Here is a 17140-nt window from a genome sequence, read left to right on the forward strand (position 1 = left end):
ACTCAGCTTTGCTCCAAAGAAAAAAAAAAAAAAAAGTTGACAGTAATTATTAATTTAACAAAGGGGGTATTTACTTTTTCAAATCAATCCAGGTTGCTTCTGATGGCATTTTCTGTTTGTTTTTCCCTCTGAAAACTACATTTTCGATTTCTTCCGTTTATGTTTGACAATTAATGGTCTTTCCTAAGATAACAGATGAGGGATAAGACAGCACTCAGAGGACGGCACACAAGTGATGACATTTGCTTATTCCGTCAAATCTGTCTCTGAAAAACATTTAGCAGAACCTAAACATAACGAGGCAAACATCTGAAACCTGTCTAAATAACGCTGCAGCTGAGCTTTGAAAGTCCAACCATAAAACCAACTCATTCACTCAGAGAGACAAGGAGGGCTGAGTGGGGAGTGGGAGGGTAGAGGGGGGGTTATTGTTACATTTCATTAGGCACATTCCTTCTCTGTGGACTCTTGACCAGTTGCCATGGCATTTCATTTGACTAGTTTTGATATGAACTCTGTCTGCCCTTGTCTCCCATACTTTCATTTGTTTTCCCAAAACTTCATATCAAATGTCCTAAATATACATTTTTGTACTAATTATAAACCTTTTAAAAATGTGATGCATCACAATTCACCAACTGACTATTTAGTTGAGCTTAGATGGGGTTACAAAAACACCTTTTTTTTTTTTTTTTTTTACACCCGTTGAATTTTTCACTGAATGCGTTTACAATATTGGGAGTGGAAGTGGGAAGAAAACAAAACACAGTTCTCAATTTTTTTGATTATTATTTTTTTTTATCAATTAAAACTACAAAAGAGTGGCATCTGTAAATATTTAGCCCATTTTTCTGGCACTTATGAATGAAAGTCAGAGCAACCTATTCGCCTCAGACGTCACCCAAACAGTAAACAGAGTCCCAGTAGACTGTAAATGCAGCTGTGCTGTGAAAGCCTCAAAGGTTTCTTACAGATGGCCAAAAACACAGCAGACTGATTGCGGAGAATGCACGGTTAGGTTATGAAACATAAATTAAGTTTTGGACGACTTAATGCAACAATGGAAATAAAGTGGAGGGTCACCATTTCCAGATTTTTCCAAAAGTTTCATAAAAATTTTGCCCTTTTTCAAAGAACATGTGTCTAAAATATTCTAATATAAATGCATCCCTGGCATTCACGAATGATTTACTGCAACATGACACAATACGTTAACAAGCCCCTGGTAGTCGGGGAGGAGCTACAGAGATTCACAGCTCAGGTGGGAGGATGTGACGGAACGACTACATGAATATTGTTAAAAAAAATCTGGATATTAGTAAGCTTTCATGAGTGTTGAGAGGAAAAATTATTTAGAAAGAAAGCATTGTTGAAGAATTAGTGTCCCAGTCAAAGTCCGGACCTAAATGTTCTCTTTGCTTCAGATCCACTTCACTCATTAAGAACCTGCTCTTCAAATAGCTGAAGCAGAATGCTCAATGATGCTACTGACTTAAATTTAGTTTGTATTTTATTATGATAAATATTTTGTCTTGGATTTTTGTTTAGGAGCATTTTCTCCATAATGTCAGTTTATCCTTGCATGCATTTACTGTTAAAACTAAGTAAAATTTATTTAAGTTGATTATTTTTCATTTTTCTTGCCTGCACATGCATTTTTATTTTTTTACTATTCTACAACATAAACATAAAAAAATTAATATTCAGGTTGTGTAATTTAATTATTTATTTATTTTTTTAACAGAAGAGCTTTTAGTAAGAGTCCATCATGTCGGGTTGGCCAAGCGCAACACGTGACACGTCGCAGGAGAATTTTGCCGGAAAACTTTCCACGCTCGCAGTAATTAGCATTTTTCCATCAAGAGTCAAGTGTCTGCAAAAACCAGAGATAACAAAAAGGACAAGAAATTGATTAGCATTCAGTGTATAAATGGTTCCATGACAAGGGCTGTTAAGTTTGAAATTAACATGTAAACAGTTGGAAAGTCTCCACCGCTCCCCCAGCCACCCCTCCATCCCCTTTTTTTTCCTCAGCCCCTCACCCCTAGTTCCCTGTAACGCCTTGATAAATATACATAAAGCTTCTCACAAAGGCTGCCTTGTTCCTTTAAATGGGCTACTTTTTAATGGAGACATATATTTGCGGGATTATATCAGCATTCAGTTGCAAATTCTGAGTGTAATACTGCAGTTGGAGCAGTGTATGAATAAGAGTATCATTTGAATGCAAGGGGAACACCTGGTGCTGAGGGGCTCGGCTTCGAGGGGGTGAGGGAAGGGGGTTCAAGCGGACCTGGAGACGGTGCCAAGTCTTCACTTGTTCTCAGTCTCTCTATTCAAAGTCTTCCAGCCTTAGCTTTTACTATGGCAGAGCACACTGTACCTAAAACTCCATTGTGATTGCCTCAAATTAGCCGTCGAGAGTCGGAGACGACCAGTAAAACTGTAGATTTATACACACTAGAGACTTTAAAAGTATTTCCACAGATTTATTTTTGTGTCAGCTAGTCGTTTGAAACGCGTGGGGACAAAAGAAAGAAATAAAGTTAAAAAAAAAATTATACAAGTCCCTTAACATCTTGTTGTGGATAAAGCTGAAAAGCATCGTCAGAATGAAGTAACCCAACACGACTGAGTCGAGAAAACCAGGAAAAAAAAACTGAGTTTTCTCTTCTTTATTTCCATCGGCTGCATGAGAACGAACAGAAAGTGGAGGGTTTGGTGTGTGTGTGTGTGTGTGTGCGTGTGTGCGTGTGTGTGCATGTGTGCAGTACAGGGAACTAGTAGTACTACTTGGAGGAGAGAGGAAGGGGTCCGGGGTCTATTCGTATGCACCTCGCATCCACTCGACACACAATCAGCCCTGTATTGCGTTTTGCAAATTTATACCCAGGATGTTGGTTTAGAGTGTTTCCCTGAAAAAAAAAAGAAGAAAAAAAAGAGTAAGAGAGGGAGAGAGAAAGAAGGCAAGAGAGGATTTTTTTTCCCAACTAAGTGTCTGCTTTCATGAGCAAGAGTGATTGAGGCACACAAACAAACCTTTGTTTCCCAGCTCACAGATGCAAAGCTCTGCGCGCTCTGATTTACGCCCCTCCCCGCAACTTATTTGCACTTTTTTTTTTCCCCTAATAGTTTGAAACTAAGACGGTATGAAAGAATGAGGTTATTGAAAGGCAAGTGTCAGGAAAATAAAACTTTATTACCGTCAGCCATAACCTTCATACTTTATGGATCCATTTGTCTGTCTTGCTTACAATATCTGTACAGGGCAGTGTTTGCACTTACTGAAGAGCAGTAAGGCATGCCAAACCGTAGCGAAGACCAGGAAACCTGGAGGGAAAGAAACTTAGAAGGATGTTTTTTTTTTTGTTGCTCTTTTTAAGGATAATACATTTAGTGTTTAAATTAAATGACCACATCCGAAGCGATTTTTAGCAAAACAGTCATTACCGTGCACTCCTATGGTGTTTCAGATCCACAATTTCTACAAATTTCTACAGTACTACAAACTTTGTTGTATTTCAGTGGGATTTTATTCAATAAACACAAAGTATTGCAAAGATATCAACTGGACAGACAAATACATTTTAGAATGTTTCCAAGTAAAAACACCCCTAGTTTGAGTTAATGCTGTGTAGAATCACCTTTTATTTACTTTTTTTTTTTAAAAAAAAAAATGGCCCATTTTTTTCTTACATGAAGGGGGCGCAGCTTAAAATAGATTAGTTTTTTTGTTTGTTTTTTTAAAAGAGTAGAACGAAAGATTTACAATCTGGACAAACTGGATATTTTTAAGGATAAACGGCTACAACATTCTCGCTGACAGCTGGGTCATGCACGCGGGGTTTTCCATCTTAAACTTAATCTTTTTTTTTTTTTAACACCCCAATTTTAGTATTTCTGGGTGGAGAAAAGAGAACCAGAGAACTGCAGCTGCGTTCAGTTAATTATATTATATGACTATAGGTTTATCTGCTAATGAGCCCAAACAGAGTCAGGATTTTATTATGAAGGAACATGTTGGTGTTTAGAAGTGCCCACAGTTACAAATGAAGTCAAAATTTCAAACTTGTTTTTCTTTCAATGACAATGTTAAAATATTTGACTGACAGCAGCTGTTTTGGAAACTCTTTTGTAAAATTCAGTTTCTGTGAGTATTATTAACAGAGGAGAATAAAACAGCTGCCGGGCAATAGCACAACCGCCATGTTAATGTGATAAATCATCATGGTGTATATACTTTCAACATTTCTGAAAGAGAATATCACAAATTAATGATAATTACATCAGGTTGAAGCTGTGGACTTAGTTCAGAGTGTTTATGTACCATGAACATGAAATGATTGATTTTAATCTAGACAAACCGAATTTAAAAGTAATAAAAAAAAAAAACTCACAAAAGCTGCAAGTATTTTGTGTCATGTCTCAAGCAGCTGAGCACATCTAAAGACTGAATAATTTGACACTTTTTCTTAAAAAAAATGTTCTTGCTCGTGAAAAGCAACAATTTCACAAGAGTGAAATTTAACTGATACGCAAATTTGCTTTTATCTTATGTTAAAGGGACAGTATTATGTAAAATCTAACAAACATGATTATGTTTGTTGATAACAAACATTATCATGCCATAATGTTTGTTCTTCATCAAAACATCCCCAGAGCTCCACTCAGCTCCTTCAAACTAGCAGCAGCAATTAGCAAACACCTGGTGGAACTGCACATCTGCTCAGCTCATTATATGAACTATTTCTCATTCCAGTGCTCCGATGAATATTTGTAAACATTAACAGAGGAATGTTGAAGTGATGACGAGCTGAAGGCGGAGTGACGGGAAGAGCAGGACTTTCTTAAAGAGACAGAGGCCCAATTTCAGGGCATTAAGTTGTGAAGTCAAATTTATTTTAACATATTTCATATATACAGTATTTTCAGAAGAGCTGAAAGTGACATAATTCCTTGATTGTGCTATAAATTGAAACTATGTGGCTAAAAATGCATAATACTGCCCCTTAAAAAATCTAAAATTAGATCTATATGCTAAGTAAATCTTCTACGTGCTTTAATCCAAATCATTGTGACTGTTTTTGAGAATATTAATCTCTGCCCTAATCTGAAGAGATTTTCTTCTAGGATTGTTTGAACTTTGCTACATCCGCCTTTCTGTCAACTCTGAACTGCTTCCTGTTACTTCCTGCAGTAAAGAACCCCACAGCATCATAACTCCACCACCGGGTTTTACTGTGGGGACGGTGTGTGGTCAGGGTAACATGTATTTGGCACAAAACGTTTAGTTTTTGTTCTCATCTGACTAAAACACTCCATTTTGCTTTAATAGTAAAACTAAAAAGTTAATGAAATCCACTGAAGAGGGCTCTAATAAGACAAACACAAACAATTTCAAGACTGTGAATACTTCTTTTTTTTAGTGGTGCTCCATATTTGAATCAGTTACATTACACTAAGGTGCCATGTTTGCTGCGGTCCGAACATGCTGAAGTCTTCAGGCCGGTGACAGCTTGTTTATGTCAGTCTCAATTAATAATTAGTTAAATGATGTTAGCTCTTGACATGTGCCCTGGACAAATGGGGGCAGGAAAATGTGCACTCAGTGCTGCTTGCATAAATCTACCGTTTCGGCTGAAGTTGAAGGCGTGGGGTTGGTGTGGGGTGGGGGGGCGAACAGGGGAAAAGGGGAAAAAAAAAAAAAGAAAAGAGAGGTGAGGGAATTATGGGACTCAGATGTGTGTGATTGGCGGTTCCCTGGGCTCCCAGGGTTGCAGAGTTCAGAGAAAAGCCGATTACCGCTCTCCCTCAGGTCAACCCTTCATAAATAAACACGGGGAGAGCCCGAGGCGCCGTGTTTTAGTATGATTAGCATATCATACAGCCTATCGACATGGTACTTATCATATTACAGCACGGCCGTGTCCTCAGAGCACGCCAAGGGTTACTTGTACGGGGGGATGCTGAGCATACATCTCTGTTCATTAGGAGGTTCCTCGAGGGAGAGAATAAATCATATCAGCACGTGGTTATGGCAGCCCAGGCGCTTGACTCAGTCATACGGCGGTTAACCAGAGCCTTCAATAATCCAGAGAGGAACTGACAGCTCGCTTTACAACGAGGAGAAGACAAGGAGACAAGTGGTTATGATGGGGGATCGCTGATGGGAGACGATTATACCGAGGCATAGCTGTGGCAACAAATTTCTTTGACACCCTAAACTTGTCTTTTCATCTTGGATTTACATCCTTAAATGGCTCATTGTGGATCACAGGATCACATTTAAGACCAATTAAAGACAAAATGAGTTAGGTCAATATAACTATGTTTCCATTGGCTGTGTATCTGCGAAATTTGATATTCAGAAAATAAACTTGCTTAATGTAAACATGCCGATTTCACACACACACAAAAAAAAAAAAACTTTTTGATTAAAAAGGATCCAGAAAGAAATTTTCTTTTTTTTTTTTGGCTGTATTAAAATTGGTTTATTCCAGAAAACTGCAATGGTAACATTGTTTTGGATCACACGAGTCACATGATCAACAACCGGATGTTACTGCTGGCTCAAACCACGAAGAAGACGACAACAGGAAGTAGTTGGAGGATCATGGCGTGGCATGATTTTTAATGACTTACCGCATGAGCAGAACCTACTCATGTGTGACTTTGATTGTGCCTCCAATTTAATGGACCACAATTGCAAAATAGTTTTTTCTTTTCTTTCATCATTAGCAGAATACTCGTAAAGTTTTGTGCACATTTATAATGGAAACACAGCTACTGATATTATTTAGTTTCCTAAAATACCAAAAGACTAAAATTTATATTTTTTATGGTTCATTATAAAAAAAATAGACAAATCTTTATTTACAGAAAATAAACAAGCCTCAAAGAGCTACATTTGAACAATGAGTAAAGCAACCAAAACCAGGAGGTTAATCACACTGTTTTTACAAAACCTAATTCAAGAGCAATTCTCGTGCCATTAAACATTTGGAGGGAACAAAAGCTCAGAGATGAGAAACTTTTAGGGCAAACTTTAGCTTCTTTCTGAATAAATGAGTCACACATCTCCTCTGAAAGGATGGGGCCTGTAACTGCTGTTTGTGTGTGCTGACTGAGCTGTGGAAAAGCATTTCCCCTTTTATAGATGTCTTCTGTTTTTGCTTCTTCCCCCCACCCTGTGCTCATTCTTAAATGTTTCCAATCATTGATGGAACCGTGACTTCTGCTCTCCAAAAAGAAAATTATCCAGCCAACAAGTCCACTCGAGTTGCTCAGCAGGGACAGTACCCCTGCAAGTCCACATCTGAATGGTTAAGATTCCTCGACAGAGACGTAAACGACTGATTGCTAGTTACTGAGAACACTCAATGTCAGTCGTTCCTGCCAAAAGCCACAAAACTAGTGATTAGATTTCATGGGAGATTACATTTTCACACAAACTCAGGTTGGTTTGAATGGCTTTTCTTTTTCTTTCAAGTAAGGAAGCCATGATTTAAACAATACCCATCATATTTGCTCTGCTTATGTCTGTCTGATTCTAAGATTAGTTTGATGATGAAGATCAGAGCTTCACCAAACACATCACATTTGGTAAAACTCTGACCTTGTGTCTTTTAAGTTATCACACCTTCGGCTTCAAGAAGTCAGACTCTGAAGATTGGTCACACCCACATGCTTTGATGCAGCAAAAAGCTTTTGATAACTTGATCTCCAATACCCGAACACTTTACTGACTCATTTTGAAGACTCAAAGTGGAAAGCTGTAGGAGGAGTTTGCTGAGATATGTACGTAAAATGATCACTTTAATCCAAAATGGCTGACTTCCTCTGGGATTGAACCATGGCTCCAAGAGATTGTTTTTGTAGATTTATCTACAAGATTTTATAATCCTTTGTCAAGGTGTTGCATGGGGCTAGTTTTTTGTTTTGTTTTGTTTTGTTTTGTTAAGTGGGTCAAAGATGGACTTTTCAAAGTAAAACATGTACATTTCTTATTGTCGGGAAGTTGGGCTTGGATGATGTCAGAATTTGACAATAGAATTTTGTTTGGGACCTGAGGAGGACCCAACCAAGGATTTATGTCTGCGGCTCTTTTAGTTGGAGACAAAACATGTTTGTTTTTTTTTTTGTTCTTTTTGTCCAGTTCATTTGCCAGAACTATAATAAAAAAATACAGAATAGACCTCCGCAGTGCTTTCGTTGCTCAGGTCCAACTAAAGGGGATCAACCAGGTTCCTGATGCTCCATGATGGCATCAGCTGATTATTTAGCTGCATGATCTACAGTTTGTTTTCTTAAAACTTAGATTAGGAAAACCAGAACTACTTCATGTTGGAGCTGTGAATTGAAGGAAACCAAACTTGAACTACACAAGGTAGACACATTCCATATTTTAATATTTTCAGTCAAACTAATTTGTAAAGGCGAAGAAACAAACTCAATCTAATGCCATAAAAGGAAAAATGTGTTGTTAGAAATTTTTAAATTGCATTGTCAGATCACTATGAAAAAAATTAAACTATTTGACCTTTACTAGCTTTATTGCCACTGACATGCGCTCCTGGAATCTGGCAGGTCACAATGTTTTTATGCACTTCTGTAAAAATCATATGCTAAAAAGAAAACTGTAATGGAAAAAAAAGAAGAAAGACTCAGATTCTGGTGTGGTCAACAGGAAAAATAACGTCTGCATGGTTGACGAGATTACTCCAGAGGGATTTATGACCATGTCTTAAAACCTTATGGACTGGTAAGAAGTTGCCCCAACTCCCAGACACGCTATAAGATTTCAATTTAGGCAAACCTTTTTTTTCTTTTTCCTAGGCTACACAAGCTCAACTCACAGACCAGGGGCCACAATTAGCAGCTAGCCATTCTGACCAGGGAGACAGAGTAAATGACATCCATACTTAAGCCTTCCTGAGCCTGAGGAGCTGTGGCACAGAGCAGTCTGAGCTCTCCTTCCCCCAGTCAAGCATGGCCTCTTTAGGTGGTCCACACACTATGGCGGGTTAATATATTCTAACTGGTATTAGAATACCCCACCGGAGATCAAGCTCCCAGGGGCCTGGGGGGGTGACCAGGTGGCTGCATATACAGTGAGAAAGAGGAAGTAGCAAAGCAAGAACTGGAATATTGGATGGGTTTTCTTGTTTTGGCTTCAAGGCGGCTGCATAAATCTGGGATCACTCTGGACGCCACATCATCTGAGTAATCACATCCACCACTGGCATGGATCTTATGCCAAAAAGATCCATGACCAGGAGTCGTTTTAAATTTTCAGTCTACAGTGCTTTGCGGAAGTATGCACGGCCTTTGAACTGGTATCCCCATCTCGTCACACGCCAGCCACAAACTTTTTGCTGTATTCCTGGACATTTTCAGATCATTGTATGGCTGCGAATTTGTTGAAGAAAAAAAAAAGGGATATGTTGCTGCAAATTCACTTTACCAAAAAAAAAAAAAAAAAAAAAAAAAACAGCAGGATGTAAAACTTCAAGTGGTGTAGAGCAGAAAAAGGGGAAGAAAAGTTTAAACATCAGCAACAAAAAAAGTGAACTTTGACTCCCTGTTTTTTCCTTAGCAGGTCTTAACTACTTCTCTTCCGTGTTTTGACTGTAAAGAATCATAGGAAATGCAGCCTTTGACTGACGATATCTCTTGAATAAATCTTTGTATTACAAAATATCACATAAGCTGCTCTTAATAAAACTAATGTGTATGTCACTAAGTAAAATTAGATTGCAGTAAAGTTACAACCGGATGGGTGGTGTTCATTTGCTTCCATCCCTTCTGAGTCATTAAATGTTGCTGCAATTACAGCTTTAAGTGTTTTGGGATATGTGTCTTCTTGCTTTGCAATTAGAGACTGATATCTATCTATCTATCTATCTATCTATCTATCTATCTATCTATCTATCTATCTATCTATCTATCTATCTATCTATCTATCTATCTATTTTTTATTTTTTTATCATCCTTTTTGCAAAATGGCTCAAGCTGAGTCAGACCTGATGCAAAATGTCTGTTAGAATCACTTTTTTTCCCAAGTTGTGTCACAGATTCTTAATTGGATTTAGGTCCGAACTTTAATTGGGTCATTCGAGCACATGAACATTCTTTGATCTAAACCATTAATTTGCAGCTGTGGCTAGTGATGTTCAAGGTCTTTGTCTTGCTGCAGGATGAACCGTTTACATTCTTGTGAGACTTTTTCGATTTCTTTTTTTGTTGTCCAAAACCACATTACTTTCCTTCTACAAGAAATCAAAAACCCCCTTATCCTGCCTTTTCATGCGCCGTTATGTGCATTCCAAAGTGATACCATCCCCTCTCGTGCCCACCTCCCGTATCCCCTCCCTCCGCCTTCCATGCAAATTAGAACTTCACACACGTTGCAGCAAGCTGCTGGGCGCTCTGTGATTTCACACGACCAATTAAGGCCCTCTTGGCAGTTGTGTGAACAGTTTCATTAGAGGAGATAATATTGCAAAGTGAAATGATAAGCAATCATTATGATTAATGCGCGGACATTACATTGTTCGTTAATGAGGTGTAAATGATCTCATTATTTTTTGAAAGAGTACAGATTAGATTAAAGTGGAGTGGACAGCGCTTCTCGGTGTTCAGACAAGTTAGTGTTAATTAGGCCCAATCTCCAGGAGCAAATGAGCCGCAACCCTTTGGTAAACAATTAGGCTTCCATAGCCGCAGGCTGGATGGACAAGGATAGGCAAGCGAATGGATAGATGCTTTAAGATATGAATGTTGAGAGAGCGTCAAGATCTAAAGCAGATTTATTGTTGGATGTCAACAAAGAAGGGGATCAGGGGCTAAACGGGGAGCAAAACACTATAGCAAATATTTAAGGCAAGCATTGACTATTTCTTATTGTTAGTTTATCATTTACAGAATGTTTTTTTTTTTCTATTGTCCTTAAAAATGTAGAAACAAGGACATCGGCACATACAGTAGTTATGAATTATAGTTTTATAATTGAATTCTCCTGGAGACAGTGGTGGTACTTGAATGAATGGCGCGCTGGGCGAACGCCTCCTTCTGCCGCACCAACAACCAATGAATACGCAGGAAGTTATGCGGCGGAGGTCACATGCAGTTAATCTCCACATAAAATGAGACAGCCTTCCAGAAAACTTAAGGGATTCGTCTGACGATATTTTATGTGGTGCTTGTGCTTCCCCTACTCCTGTGCCGCTCTGGGCAAGCGCCTTAATGAACAACCTCAAAAACCACAGTTAACGCAAATCGCAGAATGGGAATTTTTGTTTTTCCTTTGTGCGTAAAGACAATACCGCTCGTTTGTTGAACCAGTTACTCAATATGCAACGTGAATGATTAAAACATGGGAAACTTTCTTTAACACTTAATTTATTAATAGTCGACTTTATAAGACATCTAGCAGCAACTCAAAATGATCGATTCTGTAACACTAACAAGTCACATTCTGGCGATCACAGGCTGTTTCGTAAGAGTTAAAAGCGATCAAATCTACAATCAACAAATAAAAGGTGGCTTCATAATAAAATTAATTTATGAATGAGAACTGGTTACTTCTCTCTAGTATTTACCCAAATTCCTTAACTATCAAATGAACTGACATGGAATAGTAGGGGAACAGTATGGTAGGGAACGGAGGAACGAAGGAAGGAAATGGCGACACGTGGGCACTGAAGGGGGGAACGAAGTGGGGCAAATTAACCTGAAGCTACTGTAGGATTACTTTATTTAAACAGTGGAAAACGGCCAGACGTAGACATTGTGAAATATTTTGGTTCTGCAGTTTTTGGGATTTCTAAAGCTGCATTCAAGGTAAAAAGAAAAAAAAAAGTCTTTTTTCAAGTTTTACTTTTGACAACAAATTAGGGACAAAAAACAGGACTTTTGTTTCATGAAGCTATTAATTTAATTAATGTCACTCCAACTGTGTTTTTTGTGTTTCTAATAATTAATTTATTTAATTATGTTTTGGTAGAAAGTAACAAAAAAAAAAAAAATCAAACAATACACAAAGAAACTGAAACAAAGGCTTTTGTTGCTATGTTTAGTCTTAGGTCCACATTCATTAATTCAAACAGAATTGGGATTTTTGTTGCGTTTGAATGAAATCAGATGTTATTTTTCATTGTTAAAGACACAATGGCAACCCAACACTTTGTGTAAAGTGGAAGACAGGAAGTTCTTAAACCAACAAATATCAAAAATCCCTTCTACCTCCCCATTAAATCTCTTCACAAAACCTGATCTTTCATCTGATGAGTGAAGCTCCTGTACGTCATGTCAACACACCACTAGACCGTCCACAGTGGGAAATGTCCGCCGTCGAGCTGCATTGATTTTTTTTTTTCTTTTTCCTCACATCTTGTCTTTTCTGAACAGATATTCTCAGATTATGACAAGAAAAGTGACGCCGTAATCCTCCGCCGCCACAGGAGTTATGTTTTAGAGACGCGAGGCCCTTATCAGTGATTGATAACGCCCAAATCAAAAACATATACAAGCATTAGGAGAGTCAATATTTTGCCGGCGACTGAAGGTGACCCCCGGTTCCTGTGTTTGCAGTTTGCGCGCGGAGGGCTTTGATGGTAAATTTGTAAGGGTGGTTATGTGTGGAGGCTATTATGGATTTGTTATCTTGGCCTGAAGTGTTTGGAGCTGATTATGTGATTAAATCAATAATAATTTCTGTTTGGGCTCCTTTGCTCCTCTGCTTCATCTTCTTTTTCCTGTGTAGTTGAGTGGAACGGTGGGCGGGGAGCAGCGCACACAAGTAGAAATGCAGCGCAAGGAACGTTCACATGCACACACACACACACACACACACGCAAACACACACGCAAACACACACGAGCTGCCATATGCTGCGAAAAGACAGAACAACTGCGTCCCAGATGGCACAGTGGGCATGTTGGTGGGTCCAGAAATTTTGAGAGAAGAAACATTTTTAACACTTGGAAACACTTAATTGAAGGAGCGATTAAAAATCTATAGTCTTCATACCCCGTAAACCTTTACACATTGTTCTCATAGTCCAGCCACAAACTTCTACATGTTTCACAGGGTTTTTTTTTTTTTTTTTTTTTTTTTTTTTTTTTTTTGAAAGAGCAACAAAGTAGAGCATTTTTTTTAAAGATAGAACTCTCTTTCATCAGCATTAAAGCTAAATATCTCTGGAGTTATGTCACAACCAGCTTTGCACGTCAACAGGCCTAAATTTTTGTCCACTTTTTTCTTTATAAAATGCTTCAAACTCCATCAGATTGGATAGAAACCTTTTGCAAATGTAATATGTCAGATAACTTCATTGGTTCTCAGCTGAGTTTAGCCCTGGACTTTGACTGGGCCATCCTAACATTCGAATTAGCTTTGATCTAATCACTTTGTTGTAACTCTTTGTAGGTTTTAGGCCTGTTCTCATGGAACTTACCCCGTTGGCCCTGCAGAAAAAAAATAAATAAAAAATCATTCCCACAGCATGACGATGCCACCACCATGTTTCACCATGCGTATGGATTGTTCAGGGTATTTTTTTATTTTTATTTTTTTAAGCATTTTTGATGTACCATTGCACCCTCCTCCACATGTTTGTCACCAAATGGGATTTTTACAGCTTTCTTTTAGTGTTGCCTGTTTTCATTGAGGCCAGTTATGGAATGCGTTGCTGATAGTCGTCATGAGGCTCTTGGCTCCTTCTCTTATTGACCTCTTTGCCTTATTTGTTTAACATCGCCTAGGTTATGTTTATTTAAATCTATAATTTTAAGATGATGGCTTTGAACAAAGCATGTAGCATTGTTTCGTAACATAACTCTGCTTTAAATTTCTCCACAACCTTCTCTCTGACCTATTGTTCATCTACACCTCTAGTGTTCTCTAACAAGCACTTACAAGACAGACAGATTCTTACTTGTATTAAGAAAATCTATTAAAACTTTTATGAAGGTAATTGATTACTCTGCATTAATTTGACTCCTTGCACTGCCTCCCTGTTGCTCAGAGAATAGTCTTTAAAATACTTTTGCTTGTTTATAAGTCGCTGAATGGCTTAGCACCAAAATGCATTAAAGAACTGCTGTTGTTGCATCAACTTTCTAGACCAATCACATCTCCTGGTTTTAAAACCAAACATGGAGAAGCAGCTTCTTTGCAACTCAGGTCTGGAACAAACTTCCAGAAAACTGCAAAACAGCCGAAACACTGAGCTCCTTTAAATCAAGGCTGTATGCCCACCTGTTTAGAATTGATTTTGATACATAATAACTGGATCATTAATCAATATGTCTGATGTGTATTAGCTTGATGATTATGATGATGGCATTTGACAAAATTCAATGTTTATCTCTTTATTCCATAATTGGCTACTGCATTATGTTTTTATGATGTAAAGCTCTTGTTACTTGACTCAACTTGAAACTTTAGTTATTTAGATGTTTTGTTTTTTTTTAAGTTACACTAAATTCATGGCTCACATTTTTTTGCATTAAAAAAAAAGAAACATTGAAGAAAAGCCCAAGCGGTATAAATATTAATACTCCTCCCATCCGTAACACTGTGGCTGTGAATCAGTGCAAATCGGTTCTACAAACTGGAGATAAAGATAAAGAGAAGAGTAGAAACTCAGTCGGAATTTTAAATTAAAACATAAAAAAATACCTCGGCGGTAGAAATCTGACCTCACCCAGTGATCCAGAACATCAGAGAGGCTCGCCGTGCGACGCCCCGACACCTCCGCTGTTCCCGTCTCCGTTGCTTCTTCGTTTACACCTCACATGCCCCGGTTGGGCGACTCGTGCCAGCCACTCCTTAACAACCACAAGTCGCTCCACTGTTTGCCCCGTGCCAGGTTTGTTGTTATGTCTAGACGACAGGAAATGCAACATTACATTTGTTTACAACCAGCAGGAACTAGAACAAGAAGCCGTTACGTGATTAAAGAGCGCTACCCAGAGAGAGTGTAAGTGTGTGTGTGTGTGTGTGTGTGCGTGTGTGCGTGTATGTGTGTGTGGGGCTCCAACCTCCGTGGGTTTGGCAACGACCAAACGGGTTTCAGGAGAACCCCGAGCCAGAGCGAGACAGCGCCGTGATCCGTAAGGTGAAAAATTAATGTTGGGAAGAAAAGTTATTGATGAGTTATTGAGCAGCAGAGCCAAAACGTGAGATTTCTTTCCGTGTTTTTATTTTTAATTTTTTTTTAATCTACTTTATTGAAGCTCGTGTTGCTGTGAGCATGCGACTATTAATAATGAGCACTTGTTGTGGCTGTGGCTGCATATGTGTGTGATTTTGTGTGGCTGAGTTAACTTTCAATCCCTCAGCACCCTCTTAAATCTATATCCAATAAAAATCAGCACCGGCTTGAAAAACAAAACCCAGGGAAACATCTGTAAAACATCGATTTCGCAGATTGCAAACCAACTGCATGGCTAATGAGAAAAGAAATCATTTTTGATTAATTAACCTAAAATTGGAGGATCTAAGCTGCCACTGGGGAGATGACAAGTGCTGCAGGCCTGAGAACACAAAGTGGGGGTGGAGGGGGAGGCGTAGGGAGGCGGGGGTCGGTACAGTGGAGCTGCTTTTTCAGCCCCTCGTCACTACAGTGAGGGAAGGAGGCATGGCTCCCATTACTGGGCCAAATTTACCAAGAGCCTCTCTGTGGTGATCAAATAAGAGTCAAATATTTTCCACTCGATGATGATTGTGCGCATTTTATTCATGAGGGGAAACATGTCGGTTAGTTTTAGCCCGGCTGGAATTTACTGCTTTTTACAGTATTTTAGTCAAGTTAGCTTAGGAATGGCTTCACACAGACCACACCGGCAAGCCCGCGCGGAGGCCGTTCCTTCGACTTCTGCGGTCACTGTGCAGCGGGGACGTGTTTGTGGGGTTTCTTCTTCTTTTTTTCTTTTTCTTTTGCACTTGGAGAACGTATGCCTGACGTTTTCCCAAACCGGAGGACGTTCGGTTGTTCGGAAAACTCGAATGGGACCGGTGCCACTTTGGGATACGTTTGCCGTGCAATTCAGAAACAGTCCGAGCTGAAAAACATCATTGTTATAAAATTAAGCACGTCTCGGCGTGTTCATCATGATCTAATGTGTCCCTTGGATAATTCAACATCCTGTCGACAGATGTCATTGGATCCATTTTATTCAGTTTTTAATCTTCCTGAAACGGTGAAATTATGAATGTTGATTTGTAATTTATGACAAAGAAGATAATCGTCTACAGAAAACTGGCTACAGGCTACAAGTTTTAGAGAAAAAAAAATATTTTAAGAATATTGATAAGTTAATTAACTAAATATGACAACTTTTGGGATGGATTTAAATATCCGAAAGATGCAATAAATTTTAGGTCATAAAAATCTGCACAGATTTTTAATGCCAGTTTTCAAAAAATATACAATTCACGCAATTGATTTTTTTTTTTTTGTTTCTTTTGTTTTGTTTTCAGTCAAATTGTCTTGGATTACTGGAAAGGATGCACTTTAAGTCTAGTTATGCTGTCAGAAAATGAAAAACTCCTGGCAAAACTTTGCATGGCGGAAATGAGCCCTATTTTCTTTTTTTTTTTTTTTTTAGACATTCAGCTTTTTTTGATTTTTTTGGTATTTAAAAATAAAACATTTTGTTATGTTGTCAGCCTGAGGAATTGTAGTTTTTAAAAATGGTTTAGCGTCTAAAACAGGGATTTTGATGCGCAGCTAAAACCTAACATCAGTGAAATGAATCTAAATGAATTTTGCAGATGCCTCCAAAACATTAAATGCTTAAACCTTTTCCAGGAACCAAAATGTCAAAGCATTCCACACATTCCTTACAAATAAAATAAACAATAAAACACATTTGCAACATTTTGTCAGAATTTTCTAAAATAATTGAAGAATTGAAGACTCTGGTTAAATTGTGGCAATTAGTAGGTTTTCCTCATGAAAATACAATCTGGAGCAATTCTTCTGAAATAGTTTAATCTATTTAATTGTTGCATCCCAGGTTGTTTCCTGTATTTTGCTCTTATCACTGCTCTCTACCTAAACTTTCACCAACTTTCACTTTCAGAAAATCAGAAATGTATTTCTTGCGGACTTTTTTTCCTGATTGACCCAGTA

The 17140-nt window shown here is 38.3% G+C and overlaps 1 long non-coding RNA gene across 3 annotated transcripts in view; it reads right to left on the bottom strand.

Annotated features, from left to right (window-relative positions):
* LOC103143904 (uncharacterized) overlaps positions 1–17140 on the bottom strand; it is a 78044-nt gene that overhangs the window by 24074 nt on the left and 36830 nt on the right. Inside the window, exon 2 of one of the 3 annotated variants that reach the window (XR_001663488.1) lies at positions 14708–14886. This is a non-coding gene — a long non-coding RNA (uncharacterized LOC103143904). Of the gene's footprint in view, positions 1–14682; positions 14887–17140 lie in introns of all 3 variants that reach the window. The other 2 variants (XR_001663490.1, XR_476857.2) reach the window with 2 other exon arrangements.

This window comes from Poecilia formosa, unplaced genomic scaffold, assembly GCF_000485575.1.
Source record: "Poecilia formosa unplaced genomic scaffold, Poecilia_formosa-5.1.2 Scaffold0, whole genome shotgun sequence".
In the NCBI taxonomy this organism is placed as follows: Eukaryota; Metazoa; Chordata; class Actinopteri; order Cyprinodontiformes; family Poeciliidae; genus Poecilia; species Poecilia formosa.